We start from the raw sequence: 12,272 nt of genomic DNA, 5'->3' as shown, positions 1-12,272 counted from the left end.
ACCTGGCCACTAGCACAGAGTGGCATGAGGCAAAAACAAGGTGAGGGGGTTTTCCACTTACATCAGCCTCCTCACCAAAGCAAGAAAGGGAAGTCAGCAGAGACCAGCTGAGCAGCTGCTGAAGGAGATCAAAAACAGGACTAGCCGAGCAGCTCTGATATAACTCCAGGCACCCTGCAAAGTCTCTCAATCCCCAACCGTCAGGACCATGAACATCCAAAGAACTCATTCACCCCCAGCTGCCTGGCACCGAGAGGGATCAAGGTGGGCACTCAGCATGGGTGAAATTGGAAGCCATTACAAAAGGTAACAAGGCCTACTTATACAAAACCAGATACATAGGCCAGCTGGAAGTGCTTATCTCTCTTTCCATGTCAGGAAAGGTTACATTTGAATGATATATTCTTGGTTGGCTTTCCCTTCTCAAATAAGCTGAATTTTCGTGTTGGCTATTGTTGCCTTTGATGTTTCCTGATTTATAGGTCTTTTGTCTTTTTCTTCTGTTGTTACTGAGGTCAGGGACTAACTGGCCACAGGCTGACTTAGAACTCATTTCAGACTAGAAACCTCAACCACCTAGTTAGGGACTTTGGCTTTACTAGATTATCTGTTTAGTTTAACCACACACTTGTATAAATACTCTGTGGTGGTTTTCATTGGATGTCTATATTGCTCAGTTGAATTTTAAAATTTGGCAATAATTTGCTTCACTTAGTCAACTACAATACTTGAATAGCAGGCAAACTCAGCACCTAGGGTCACTTCTGCTTATTTTCTTGGAGAATAAAAGCTGTACCTGGCACCTTAAACTCCTACAAGGAAGATATACAGTCAGATTTACATGACTAAGAACACTGCAGAGCATCAAATTAACTCAAGTTGTAAAATTCTCTATAATATAAGAAACATAAAAAAGCAAGATAATATAATCATACCAAAATTTATAAATCCATCAGAAATGACCTCCAATGACACTACTTTAGATGAAATGCCTGATAAAGATTTTAAACAAAAGGATTATACCTATGTTCAAGGAAATCAAAGAATAGATCAAAGGAATCAAAGAAGAAGAAAAACTCCTGAAGGAATCCCAAGATAACACAGGAAGCCAACCTAATGAAATAAGTAAGTCAATACAAAACATGAGTAAGTAAATAGAAATAATGGAAAAATACCAATCAGAAATACTAGAAATGAAAAACAGTAAGTCAAATAGAAAACTGTGTAGAAAGTCTCACCAGTAGAATGGATCAAGGAGAGGATAGAATATCTAAACAAGAAGACCAGGTGGCAGATCTAATATAGACCAACAAAGAGAAAGATAAACTAATATGAAGATGTTAATGGGAATTTCAAGACATTTGGGACACTTTGAAGAGATCAAACATAAGAATTTAGGGTATAGTAGGAGAAAAAATTCACTCCAAAGGCATAACAGGTATTTTCAACAAAATCATAGAAGAAAGCTTAGCTTAAGTAAGGAAACTTATGCCAGTATAGAGATAGGAAGTCTATAGAATGCCATCAGACAAAATCAGGAAAGAACCTCCCACCATCATAATATAATTAAACTACAAAACACATAAACCAAAGAAAATATATTGAAAGCATAAGAGAAAAATCAGGTCACATACAAAAGCAAGCCTATCAGGATAACAGTAGATTACTCAGCACATACTTTAAAATCCAGAAGGGCTTGGAATGATAGATATATTCCAAGTTCTAAAAGACAACTGTCAACCAAGATTACTTTACCCTGCAAAACTATCCATTCAAATAGGCAGAGAAATAAGGATATTCCACAACAAAAGCAGGCTAAAGGAATATTTGAAGACAAAACCAGCCTTATAGAAAATACTTGACAGGATCCTCCATGCTGAAGAGAAAGAAAAGCACACATATAAAGAAGCTGGAAAAAACAAACCATACTCAAATACCAGTTAATACAAGAGAGTAAAGATACATCTGGATTAAATGAGGTCATAGAACAAATGGACCTAACAGATATCTACAGAACATTTCATCCAAATGCTGCAGAATACATATTCTTTTCAGCAGCACATAGAACATTCTCAAAAATAGAGCATATATTAGGACACAAATCAAATCTTAACAAATACAGGAAAATTGAAATAATTCCTTACACTATCTAATCACAGTGGGATTAAACTACAAATCAATAGCAAGAAAAACCTTAAGGCCTTGGAAAAAGAAGAACAAGACAAACCAAAAATCACTAGATAGGAAGAAATAAAGATGAGGGCAGAAATTAATGAAATAGAAACAAAAAAATAACCCAAAGAATAAATGAAACAAAGAGTTGGTTCTTTGAAAGGATAAACAAGATTGATAAACCCTTAGCAAATCTGACCAAAAGAAAGAGAAGACACACAAATTAATAAAACTAGAGATGAAAAAAAAAATGGAGAGGTAGTTTAATTGTTAAGGCACTTGCCTGCAAAGCTAAAGGACCCAGGTTTGACTCCCCAAAACCCATGTAAGCCAGATGCACAAGGGGGTGCACGCATGTGGAGTTTGCAGTGGCTGGAGGCCCTGATACACCCATTCTCTTTCTCTCTACCTGCCTATTTCTGTATCTTTCTCAAATAAATAAATAAAATATTTTTAAAAAGGCACCATCACAACAGATACCAGAGAATTAAAAAAAAAAATCATAGACATACTATAAGAAAATACACTCCACTAAGTTTGGAAATCTGAAAGAAATAGATGAATTTTTTGATTTACATTTCCTACTAAAGTTAAATCAAGATGAGACTAACCACTTAAATAGACCTATAACAAGTGTGGAGATCCAAGCAGTTATAAAGAAAAATCTCCCAACTAAAATAAGTACAGGCCCAGATGTACTCACTGGTGAATTTTAACAGACTTCCGTGGAAGAACAAACAACACTGCTTCTCAAACTTATCCATAATATAGAAAAGGAAGGAATCCTACTAAAATCCTACAAAGCCAACATCACCCTGATATCAAAAGCAGACAAAGATAGAACAAAAAAAGAAAATTACAGACCAATCTCCCTCATGAACATACAGAAATTCTCAACAAAATATTGGCAAACAGAACACAAGAATATATCAAAAAGACCATTCACCCCGACCAAGTAGGCTTTATCCCAGAGATGCAGGGATGGTTCAACATATGCAAATCGATGAATGTAATTAATACACTATATAAATGGACTGAAGGACAAAAATCACATGATCATCTCATTAGATGCAGAAAAAGCATTTGACAAAAATTCAACATCCCTTAATGATAAAAGTCCTATAGAAAAGTGGGAATAGAAGGAACATATGTCAACATAATAAAAGCTATTTATGACAAACCTACAGCCAACATAATACTAAATGGAGAAAAACTTGAAGCTTTTCCACTAAAATCAGGTGCAAGACAATGGTATCTACTGTCCCTGTTTTTATTTAATATAGTACTGGAAGTCTTAGCCATAACAATAAGGCAGGAGACACCCATGAAAGGGATACAAATTGGAAAGGAAGAGATCAAGTTAGCATTATTTGCAGAGGATATGGTTCTATACGTAAAGGACCCTAAAGACTACCAGCAAACTGTTAAGAGTTTATAAACACCTATAGCCATGTTGCAGGATACAAAATAAACACGCACAAAAAAGTAGCCTTCCTATATGCTAACAACAAACAGGATGAAATCAGAGACTCACTCTCATTCACAATTGCATCCAAAAAAATTAATAAGGCCAGGCATGGTGGCGCGTGCCTTTAATCCCAGCACTCAGGAGGCAGAGGTAGGAGGATCCTGTGAGTTCGAGGTCACCCTGAGACTCCATAGTGAATTCCAGGTCAGCCTGAGCTAGAGTTAGACCCTACCTCGAAAAACCAAAAAAAAAAAAAATTTAAAAATAAATAAATAAATAAATAAAAATAAAATATAGTACCTTGAGATAAACCTAATGAAGGACGTGAAGTATCTTTTCAATGAAAACTTTAGAATACTCAAGTGAGAAATTGCAGAGGACACTAAGAAGTAGGAAGACATCCTTTGTTCTTGTGTTGGAAGAATAAATATTGTGCAAATGGCAATCTGTACCCTTAATGCAGTCCCCATCAAAATTCCAATGGCATTCTTCACAGAAATAGAAAAAAAAATTCAAAATTTAATTTGGAAGCACAAAAAACATCAAATATCTAAAACAAATTTGAGGAACAAAAATAAGGCTAGTTGTATCACCATAATTTATTTTAACCTATATTACAGAGTCATAGTAATAGAAACAGCATGTTACTAGCACAAAAGCAGACATGTAGATCAATGGAACAAAATGGAGACCCAGATATAAGTCCAGATAGCTTCAGCCACCTAACCTTCGACAAAAATGTCAAAAATGCTCATTGGAGAAAAGACAGCCTCTTCAGCAAATGTTGTTGGCAAAACTGGATATGTATCTGTAGAAGGATGAAAATAGGTCCTTATCTCTCTCCATGCACAAGAATTAAGTCCAAATGGTTCAAAGACCTTAATACGAGATTTTTAAATGCTGAGACTCAGGGGTAACCACTGTTTAAACATCTTACTTGCGACTGGTAGTTCCCAACTTGAAATGATTTTGTTCCCCAAGGGACATGTAATAGTTTTTGGAGACTATTTTAATTTTCACAACTGGGGGAGTGGATATAGCTACTGCCATTTAGTGGATACAGTTCAGGAACGTGAATAAACATTCTTCAGTGTAGGTAAAAGGCCTCAGGGGGAAAAAAAAACAGAAAGAAAGAAAGAAAAGAAAAGAAAAAAGAAAAGAAAAGAGAAATACTGTGACCCAAATAGCAATAGTAGTGAGGTTGAGTGTGTCTGTGTCAGATAATGGGAAAGTGGTGCAGATGGTTGAATTAATATACTCAGGCTACCATGACAAAACACCAGAACTAAACAAACAAAAATTTATTTTCTCATATTTCTGGAGTCTGGAAGTCCCAATATCAAGGCACCATCAGGGTTAATTTCTGTTGTGTTCTTTCTTCGTGATTTACGAATGACTACCTTCTCACTGTGTCTGCATGTGTCCTCTTCTGATCTTGGATGATCTTGGGTATCTCTTTCTCTTCTTAAAAGGACACTACTCCTAGGGTGGGAGAGATGGTTCAAAGTTCAGGGTGCTCGGAGCAAAAGCACGAGGACCTGAGAAACCTGATTCACTGAATTCAATACCCAGCACCCATGTAAAAAAAATCTGGGTGTGGTCATGTATGCCTGTAACCTCAGTCCTGTGTGGAACAGAAACTGGAGAATTATTGGGGCTTGCTGATCAGCCACTGTGATAGAAGAACAGAACAACAAAAACAGCAGTTCAAGGTTCAGTGAGAGATTCCATCAGAGAAACAAAGCAGAACGGCAATAGAGGAGGACACCTGACTCTCTCTGGCTTCCACATGGTACATATGGGGAGCACACATGTGCATGGACTGCATATATACACCACAGTACACATACTACCTGCATATGCATATATACACATACATACATGCCCAAAAATTTAGTAAAGGGTTCTTTCTGTCTCTCCCCTCCCTCCCTCTCTTTCTCATAAATAAAAATTTTTGAAAGGGCTGGAGAGATGGCTTAGTGGTTAAGGCATTTGCCTGCAAAGCCGAAGCACCCAGGTTAGATTCCCCAGGACCCTCATAAGCCAGATGCACAAGATAATGCATGTATCTGAAGTTTGTTTGCAGTGGCTGGATGCCCTGGCATACCCATTCTCTCTCTCTTCCTCTCCCTCCCTCCCTCTCATAAATATAAAAATAATTCAGTAAAGGGATACTAACCCTATTGAATTTGACCTAACTCCTTATGACTTTAATTGCCTCTGTAATGGTTCTGTATACTAGTACAGTCATGCTTGGGTTAGAGCTTTGATGTATGAATTTTGAAGGAACATAATTCTGCTTATAACAATGAGAATAAGATAATTTGGTAATATGTAGACAAATACATTTATTTCAGATCAGAAAGAAATATTCATAACAACTACATTACTTGTTTTTGAAGCTGGTCGTGTGATCATAGCTGATAGCTCTTATTTGCTTCTTCCATTACCTGTTCCATGGCCCTGGGAAAGCATCTCAGCCAGTATGGTTCCTAGTTGGAATCATGGTGGAGTAACTGTGCAGGCTGGCTCCTGAAGTGTCTGCACCCTTAGTAGCCTTGCTTGTTTGGGGTTGTGGTAGTTTCCAATACCTTCTATAAAGATATCCAGGGATCCTAAGAGGTGCCTTTGGGGATGTGTATCTCATACACATCCCTGTTTGTCATTGCTAGTTCCTAACACTCCACTTTTTGAGAATCAGGATTAGTTACCCCATTTCGTACCGCAATCTTCTTTGTCTGTTGACTCACTGGCATGTAGAATCAAGGTGGCCAGGAGTGATTGCATCAACTTCCAGTTGAATGGAACCATTATATGTTTTCTAATGGAAGTATTTCTCCCCTAAAAACTCAAGACCTCCAGATCATCAGTGCCCAAGGTTCTAAGGATAGAAAGTAACAATGCTACTAATGGATCATTAGCGAAATAGTAAAGCATTATTCCCATTTACATTTCTTGATTTCTGGCTTGCTATTGTGGGTACAAGAGAAATAATACTGTATTTTAGTCACTGAGTTAGAGCATACTCACAGAACCAGTCCTGTCTGGTGTTGCTGTTACTGAATCTTCAAAAGCCATTCCACTTTGTGTTACCCAGTAAGTACAGGATAACAGGGAAAATGGCAGTCAGTGAATTCAATGAGCATTGCTGAATGCTGCTTAGTAACAACGGAATCAGTTCACCAATTCATCCTCACCAATACTTGTTACCTGTTGTCTTTCATCAAAAAGATATCAGGTGGCCATCCTAATAGGTGTGACGTGATACCTCCAGGGCTTTGATTTGCATTTCATAGTGATAGCAGTGTTGAGAACCTTTTCTTGTCCCCATTGCTTTTGTATGTCTTATTCAAAAAGGTGTCTATTCAGGTTTGTTTCCCATTTTTTGTTTATTCCCCATTCCATAGGTTATCCTTTTACTATGTTTTTACTTTACTGTGCAGAAACTTTTGAGTTTTATATAGTATGTTTATGTTTGTTTTTGTTACCTATGCATTTGGTCTTCTATCCATAAAATCATTACCAAGGCTAATGTCAAGCAGCAAGCTCCTCTGTTTTCTTACAGTTTTAGGTCTTACATTTATTTTTTTATTTTTTATTTTTGCTGGACATGATGGCATATGCCTTTATGAGAGAGAGAGAGAGAGAGAGAGAATATATTGGCACACCAGGCCCTCTAGCCACTGCAGTACAACTCCAAACACATGTACTCCCTTGTGCACGTGCATGACCTTGTGCATGCATCACCTTGTGTGTCTGGCTTACTTGGGATCTGGGGGTTGAACATGGGTCCTTAGGCTTCACAGGCAAATGCCTTAACCACTAAGCCATCTCTCCTGCCCTTAGGTCTTACATTTAAATCTTTGATCCACTTAATTTTTTTGCACTTGCGTGTGTGTGCGTGTGTGTGTGTGTGTGTGTGTGTGTGTGTCTGCGTGTGTTGCAGTGAAGTATCCCATACATTTGCCTAGGGTGGGCAGAGTAGAATGTCTGATGTACCACTCCATTGCTGTTATGCCAGGTCTTTGCTTTGAGCAAATGTATGTGTACACGATGAGAGGAAGCAGGAAGGTTAGCAGGAATAACTGTTATGAACCATTTGCCTCTGTAACTTATATGTGCCTGCAGGACCTGTACAACTCTGACCTGTATATAATACATCCTCTTGATGAAGTGCCAACACACCCACTTTTGTGGCTTGATGAGTCAAATAACACTCAGTGATTAGTGAGTAGTTCACATGATAACTTGGTGACTTGTGGTCAAGTGTTTAGTCAAAGCCAGAAACACTTTCTCAAAAGGGAGATTTTTATCTACAGAGAATGCTGTAACTTTTCCCTCCCAATTTCTAAAATTCTGTACTGTGATTTGCCTATAGAGGCTGCCAAAAACTATAGACTGCTACACATACTTTAGTTACCACCAGACCTACTGCATCAGATTGACCCAAGTGGCAATGAAATGAGATTTCTATTCAAAGTAGGGTAGGAAAGCTTAGTGTGATGGCACATGCCTATAATCCTAGCCCTCTGGAGGCAGAGGCAGGAAGATCGCCAAAAGTTCAAAGCCAGCCAGATACAGCAAGTTCCAGGCCAGCAAGGACTTCAGAGTAAGATCCTATGTCAAAACAGCAATAACAACAATAAAGTAAGATTAGGAGTCTATTTATGTTCCTGCCCTCTCATGTGGAGGATTTTCACTCAAGTGTGACATCTTGATGCAAGACATGTATAGGCCTATGAAATACCAGGAATTATATATTTTACCCAGAGTTGCTGTAGTTGGTGTTTTCTATCTTTTTTTTTGAAAGATTTTTTTTTAATATTCTTCTGGGGTTTAAATTTTAAGTTTGGGGTCTACTTAGGTTGAATATCTATGTTTTATAAAAGAGTAAAAGGATTGTGAGAGTAAACTTTTGGGGAAAGATTTACAAATTAATGATTGATACAATTAAATTCTGAAAAAGGTCTTTTTTTCCTTTATAAAAAAGCAGCAGAAATGGATGGATTTTTATTTTTATAATAAGGTTATGATTAAACAAAAGCATCATTCAATATTTACCTAAATTTTGGGGCTGGGGAGATGGATTAGTGGGTAAAGTACTTGCCATGCAAATCTGAGGACCAGAGTTTAGATTCCCAGAATGCATGTAAAGCTGGATGCAGTAGGGCATATCTGTAATCCCAGTGCTCCTGTGGCAAGAAAGGAGGATACTTGGAAGTTTGCAGGCTAGTGAACATGACATACAGTGCATGACAGTAGCCAACAAGAGACCCTGCCCCAAACAAGGTAAACGGTGATGACCACCATCTATGGTGACCCTGTGACATCCACACATACACAGTAGCATGCTCCCATCTGCTCTCATACAACAGATAAAAAAATTATTCACCTAGGGCTAGAGAGATGGGTTAGCAGTTAAGGCTCACCTGCGAAGCCTAAGGAACCAGGTTTGATCCTCTAGTACCACATAAGCCAGATGCACAAGGTGGTACATGCATCTGGATTTCATTTGCAGTGGCTAGATTCCCTGGTGTGCCCGTTCTCTTTCTCTCTGTCTGCATCTTTCTCTCTTAAATAAATTAATAAAATATATTTAAAAAATGATTTACCTAGGGATGGAGGGATGGCTTAGTGGTTAAGGTGTTTGCCTGCAAAGCCAAAGGACTCAGGTTCGATCCCCCAGGACCCACGTTAGCCAGATGCTCAAGGGGGTGCACATGTTGAGTTTGTTTGCAGTGGCTGGAGGCCCTGCATGCCCATTCATTTTCTCTCGCTTTCTCTCCTTTTCTCTCTGCCAAATAAATAAATAAAATACTTAAAAAAATGATTTGCCTAAATTTTAATTTGGAGATAAAATTAATATGTTACTGAATTTAATTATTATTTCATGTGCAGCATAAAATGATTTTAAAAACCCATGACCTTTCAAAATCATTTCTTTCTTTGAAATTATTGCTCAGTGTTTTTTAAAAAGTATTTTAAATACTTTATTTGTGAGAGAGGGAAAGAGGCAGATAGAGAGAATAGGCACTGCCATGGGCCTCCAGATGCATGTGTCACTTTGGGCATCTTGCTTATGGGGGCACTGGGGAATCAAACCTGGGTCCTTAGGCTTTGCAGGCAAGCACCTTAAGCACTAAACCATCTCTGCAGCCTTCAGTGCTTTATTTTTAAAGAGAGTGGTTATGTGCTGGTACCATTGTCACCTATATCTATACATTTGTCACTAAGCTTATCTACATTTGATATTGTAAAAAACAAAAGAAGCACTGACTTTTTAAATAGGAACTGGTAGATTAATATTATATAAAAATGTTTTTTGTACTTCTGGTGTAGATTAAAAGGAAAGATATTAACCCATTTAGAAGAAAGGCTTTTTGTTGGTCTTCTCTTTTTTTTTTTTTTTTTTTTTTGGGTTTTTCAAGGTAGGGTCCTACTCTAGCCCAGGCTGACCTGGAATTCACTATTTAGTCTCAGGCTGGACTCAAACTCATGGCGATCCTCCTTTCTCTGCCTCCCCAGTGCTGGGATTAAAGGTGTGCGCCACCATGCCCCACTTTTTTTTTTTAAGACAAGGTCTCAAAATATAACCCAGGCTTGCCTCAAACTCAAGACCCTCATGCCTCAGCCTCCCAAGTGCTAGGATTATAGCTATGTGCCACAGGCCTGGTTAGAAGAAGCATTTGTTGTTGTTGCTGTCATTGTTACTGACCATCCTCTTCATTCCAAAGGTCTTAACACTATGATGGTTTAAGTCTAGCAAATTTGAATTTGCTATAGAAAAATTTCATGTAATTTTTTTTCTCAAAAAACATAACTTGGCCAGGCATGGTGGCGCACACCTTTAATCCCAGCACTGGGGAGGCAGAGGTAGAAGGAGTGCCATGAGTTTAAGGCCACCCTAAGACTACATAGTGAATTCTGGGTCAGCCTGGGCTAAAGTGAGACCCTACCTCATAAAACAACAACAACAACAAAAAAAAATAGTTAACTTGTGTAACTCTTGAAAAATAGACTTTCTGTCAAGGGGCAAAAATAGGATGCTTATAGAGTTGAAAATAATTCAGTAGAAATAAGACTGAATCAGCATGGCATGTCAAGAAAGAAAATGTTGCCAGGCATGGTCATTCATGCCTTTAATCCCAGCACTTGGGAGGCAGAGTTAGGAGAATTGCTGTGAGTTCTAAGCCTGCCTGAGACTACATAGTGAATTCCAGGTCAGCCTGGGCTAGACCAAGACCCTACCTCAGAAAAAAAGCAAAAAAAAAAAAAAAAAAAAAAAAAGAGAGAGAGAGAGAAGAAGAAGAAGAAGAAAGAAAGAAAGAAATATTGAGACAGTTGGGAATTCAGAAGCTTTAGAAAGACATTGTTTGGGAAGAAGTCACCAGGAGTAAGAAGTTGCAAGTTGTTTACAGTATGATAGACACGTAATGAAACGAGAATTAGACTCCAGTGGTGAATTGGAGTTGAATGAAGTGATTTAGGAAATAGGGTGGCAAGTTGGCTAACCCAGGCACAGGGAGGAGCTAAATATATACAGATGATAATCACAAAGTAAAATTGATGAGAACTCACAAAAGCTTAAAATTAGCATTTCCTGATCATTAAAGTAAACCTTTGCTTCAGTGTGTTGTCCTAGTAAAAGTGCATCGAGTGAGTGTGCTTTTAAAGTAGACATTGACCAGGAAAAAGTTGTTGATTGTAGTTTGGTTCCAGCTGTAATTGAGCAGGACTAGTGAATGTGAAGCAATCCAAGAGTAACACAGTTGTTATTCACATAAGACAGAAAAAGCCATTTGAGAAACAAAGCAGACCAAAGTGGTGGAGGGCATCTAAATGAAGTTTACATCCTCCTGCAATAGTTCTCTGTATGGTTCTAGAAGTGTTGTTTGTAGGCACACGTGTAGCCTAAGTATCCTTGTTAAGTTAGCCATTTAGTTTAATTTAAAATACAAAATTTAAGGTGATATCCTCTTGCATGCCACTATCCTAAGTTTCTAGTGTCACCTAAATACTGAAGAGCATATTTTGCTGATACTTGCATTCAATTTCCTGTTTTAGAAAAGAATCCATTTCTGTACCCATCTTTTTTTCCTATTGTCTGGTTTTCCTTTTTGTATCTTGATCTATTCTACTCCTATTTGTGTAAATTGTTCTCTTTTTAAAATAACTTATGAGCTGGATGTGGTGGCGTACACCTTTAATCCCAGCACTTGGGAGGCAGAGGTAGGAGGATTGCCATAAGTTCAAGTCCACCCTGAGACTACATAGTGAATTCCAGGTCAGCTTGAGCTAGAGTGAGACTGTTCCTTGAAAAAACAAAACAAACAAAACAACAATAACAAAAAAAGACTTGTGGGCTGGTTGTGGTGGTGCATGCCTGGTAGGAAATTGCTGAAAAGATAGAGGCAGGAGGATCAGGAGTTCGGGGTCAGCCTGGGCTACACATTAAAAACTAAAAAGTAAAAATGACTGTGGGCTGAAGAGATGGTCTAACGGTTAAAGCACTTGCCTGAAAAGCCAGAGGACCCAGGTTTGATTCTTCAGGACCCAAGTAAGCCAGATGCACAACGTGGCACATGTATCTGGAGTTTGTTTGCAGTGACACTCCCATTCTCTCTCTCTCACT

The 12,272-nt window shown here is 38.2% G+C and overlaps 1 protein-coding gene across 2 annotated transcripts in view; it reads left to right on the top strand.

Moving 5' to 3' along the window:
* L2hgdh (L-2-hydroxyglutarate dehydrogenase) overlaps positions 1 to 12,272 on the top strand; it is a 39,914-nt gene that overhangs the window by 16,986 nt on the left and 10,656 nt on the right. The window lies entirely within an intron of this gene.

The sequence above is a fragment of the Jaculus jaculus genome, chromosome 7, assembly GCF_020740685.1.
Source record: "Jaculus jaculus isolate mJacJac1 chromosome 7, mJacJac1.mat.Y.cur, whole genome shotgun sequence".
Classification (NCBI taxonomy): domain Eukaryota; kingdom Metazoa; phylum Chordata; class Mammalia; order Rodentia; family Dipodidae; genus Jaculus; species Jaculus jaculus.
Note: the sequence above shows the minus strand (reverse complement) of the source record. Positions and strands in the feature narration are given on the sequence as shown.